Raw genomic sequence first — 4,138 nt, 5'->3', positions numbered from 1 at the left:
ACAGCTGTTCCTCAACTTACAATAAAGCTCTGTGCTGGTAAACCACCCACAGACAGAAAAGACTCACAGTAAAACATGCATTCCCTAGAGCTGGGAGTGTAACCCAGTGGCAGAGCTCTTGTCTAAAGCATGACGCTGTGTATCAGATGCCCAGTGTTCAAGTTCACAAATACACACACACACACACACACCATGCCTTTGCTACATCCAACTCCTGAGAATCCTAGCTTCCCTTGGTAACTGCAGGTTACCAAAAGTTGTCCTCTGACCCCTGAGTGTGAACTATGGCTTGTGCTCTTATACACACATGTGCACACGTTCACACTGAATGAATAAAAATAGGGTGGGTAAAAAAACACAATCCTGGCATACTGTCCTGTAGTGCCAACAGCTTACCTAAGTCTGGGTTAGGAAGACGGCAAATGTTCAGCCTAGAGAGCTCAGAAATGGACCTGTGCATAACTAACTGGCTACCACATATGACAGAGGTGGCATGCAGAGTCTGTGCCCTGGCTCAGTGGTAGAGGGTTTGCCTAGGACACATGAGGCCCTGGACTTGGCACTCAGCACTGGGAAAAATGAAACAGGTACCATGCAGATCTGTGGCAGAGGGTTCAGTCTTTAATACATGGAACTGTAACTGTTGCACATATAACCGACTTCCCACCCACAAACCCCTGATGGAAGAGACAGTAACACAGCCAAATAGCTTCCAGAGTTGAGGTAAGGAAGGATTTCTAAAGACAAAAACAAAAACAAAACAAAAACCGCCACCAAAAAATAACCAGCCAGGTGGTGGCCCAAGCCTTTAATCTCAATACTCAGGAGGCAGAGGCAGGCAGGTGTCTGTGAGTTTGAGGCCAGCCTGGGCTACAGAATGACCAAGATAGCCAAGGCTACACAAAGAAACCTTGTCTCAAAAAACCAAAACCCAAAACCAAAACAAAGAAACTAAAACCCTCCCAAAATGCTAGCTTTTCCCAAAGGAAAAGATTTGTGCCTACAAGCCCATTAAATTATAAAAAAAAAACAAACCACACTAGGAGGAAGATATATGCAATATCTGAACTAACAAAGGACTTGTGTGTGTATGTATGAGAATGTGTGTATATATGTGTGTGAATATGTGTGTGTGTGAATGTGTGTATATGTATGAGAATGTGTGTGTGTGTATGAATGTATGTTTATGTGTAAGAATGCCTGCATATTAGAATGTGTGTGAGCATATGAGAATGTGTGTGTATGATTGTGTGTATAAGACTACAGGTGTACAAATGTACGTATGTGAATGTGTGCATAAGAATTGTGGATATATGTGAATGTGTGTGTCTGAGAATGTGTGTGTGTGTGTATACGAGAATGAGTATGTATAAGAATGTGTGTGTATGGATGTGTGTGTGTGTGTGTATGCACTCCTGTACGACAATGACAACAACATTACTACTAACCCTAGAGAGGGGTCACCCACAGAGGAAATGCATGAAAGGGCACTCACTTTTGTTCTTAAGCAGGCATATGCAAATGAAGACCTTGGTGAGGGGCTGAAGAGACGACTGAGCAGTTGAGAGCATTTGTTGCTCCTGTAGAGGACCCAGGTTCAACTTCCAGCACCCACATAGTGGCTCACAACAATCCACAACTCTAATCCCAAGGCATCCAACACCCTCTTCTGGCCTCCACAGGTACCAGGCCTGCACATGGTGGACATACATCCACGCAGGCAAAATATGGATATACATGAAAATAAAATAAATCTTTAAAAAAATTTTTAAAAAAGAGAAAACAGAACTGAATCTCACCACACACCAAGTACCGCTCCAGTTTACAGTGGGGTGATCCCCAGAGGCGTGGGTGGGGATGACAGTGGGAAATCCCCACCGCCGCCAAGTAGAACATGGGTTGCTATGGACATGCTGCAAACCAGTCGGCACTCTGGTCACATGACAAACACACTCACCAAGTCTGTGATCTAGACATTCGACTCCAAAGCATTTCTCCCATGGCAATCCTGGCTTGTGTGGTAGGAGTCATATATGTGACTGGTGTAATTGGGCTGGGGCTCAGCATATTGGAGGCCAGAGTGATCCACAGCTCTGAGAGAAAATCAAATTCTCATAACAGCCAAACACTGGAAACAACCCAAAGACCAAGAAACAATAACAGTGATGAATGAATTAGCATGCATAGGTATCTGCACTGGTGTTTGCCAACCTTATGCAGGCTAGAGTCACCTGGGAAAATGCCTCCATCTGATTACCTATGGGCACGACCGTGGGTGTTTTCTTGATTCATGATGGATGTGAAAGGGCCCAGCCCACTGTGGGCAGTGCCGCCTTTGGACAAATGGTCCTGGGTTGTATAGGCAGGCAGGCAGGCTGAGAAAGCCATGAGGAACAAGCCAGTAAACAGTGTTCCTTTGTGGACTCTGCTTCAGTTTCTGCCTCCAGGCCCCTGTCTTGACTTTCTCTCATGATAGACTGTTTATTTAGCTTACAAGTCTACATCAAAACAACAGAAATTTCTCCTAGTCCTGCAGGCTAAAATTTCCAAGCCAAAGCAAAGTCAAGGGCATTGGTTCCTTCTGAGCTGGGAAGGGATCTGTTCCAGGTCCCTCTCCCTGGCTTGACGATGGCTGTCTTCCCAGATCTCTCATGGCATCTTACTGCTGGGTGTATTTCTATCTCATACCTCCATCCATGCTTATTAGGACTACGGACAAATTGAATCAAATCCCTTTCTACTGCAGTGTGATTTCAGCTTTGCTAATTATACCCAATGACCCTCTTTCTAATAAGGCCACACTCTGAAAAAGTAGAGATGGGACTCCAACTAGGGGAATTTGGGAGCCAAGTAGACACAACTGAGTCCACAACAGCATTGTCTCAGGTTTCTCTGGAAAACATGTGGAGAGGGCAGGACCTGAGATTCTCTGTGGATAAACTGTGGAGTCCTTGATGGTTCCTATATCAGGGGAGAGATCTACTGGATTCTGGGCTCTAAGACTGACCTCTGAACTACAGGTGGGCTCTGAATTAATAACCCCAATCTGCTGCAAATATTCTTTATTTTAGAAAAGATTAATTTTATTTATATGTTTGTGTGTCTGTATGAGTGTACATTCACATACGTGAGCAGGTGCTCCTCCCCCACTCTTGTGTGTGTGTGTGTGTGTGTGTGTGAACTAGAAGTCACAGATCCTCTGGAGCTGGAGTTAAAAGCACTTGGGGACTGCCTAGCTTGTCCTATGGATTCTGGGATCAACTCCAGTCCTTATGATTGTGTAGCAAGCACTCTTTTTTTTTTTTTTTAAAGATTTATTTATTTATTATATGTAAGTACACTGTAGCTGTCTTCAGACACTCCAGAAGAGGGAGTCAGATCTCGTTACGGATGGTTGTGAGCCACCATGTGGTTGCTGGGATTTGAACTCTGGACCTTTGGAAGAGCAGTAGGGTGCTCTTACCCACTGAGCCATCTCACCAGCCCCGCAAGCACTCTTAACTGACTGGCCGTCTCTCCATCCCCTGCAATATTGAAAGTCATCAGAGGCTGGTGATGTCAAGGTGTTTGCTACAAAACTCGGTGCTTTGAGTTCAATTCCCAGGATCCACATGTTAGAAGGAGAGAACCAACTCTTGAAAGTTGTCCTGACCTCTACATGCATGCTCACGTGTGCATGTGTATGTGCACACACACATACACACACACACACACTATATGGGTTAGCAACCCCATAGGAAGAACAACAATATCAACCAACCAAATCCCACAGAGCTCCTGGAGACAAAACCACCAATCAAAGAGTATACAAGGAAGGACCTATGGCTCCAGCCGCATGTGTAGCAGAGGATGGCCTTGTCTGGCATTAATGGGAGGAGAGGCCCATGGTTCTGTGAAGGCTTGATGCTCCCATTCGAGGATGGGAGTGGGTGAGAGTGGGTGGGTGAGTGGAGGAGCACCCTCATAGAAGCAGGGGAAGTGGGGATGGGGTAGGGGGTTTGCTAAGGGGAAACTGGGAAAAGGGATAACTTTTAAAATGCAAATAAATAAAATATCCAATAAAAGTAAATAAATAAAGTAATCTCTGTGGACACAGGATTCAGAAGGCATTGTGGAGCCCACCTGCTTCCTCCATGTC

This window comes from Mus caroli, unplaced genomic scaffold (assembly GCF_978045245.1).
Source record: "Mus caroli unplaced genomic scaffold, Mus_caroli_1 scaffold_8, whole genome shotgun sequence".
Lineage (NCBI taxonomy): Eukaryota > Metazoa > Chordata > Mammalia > Rodentia > Muridae > Mus > Mus caroli.
Note: the sequence above shows the minus strand (reverse complement) of the source record.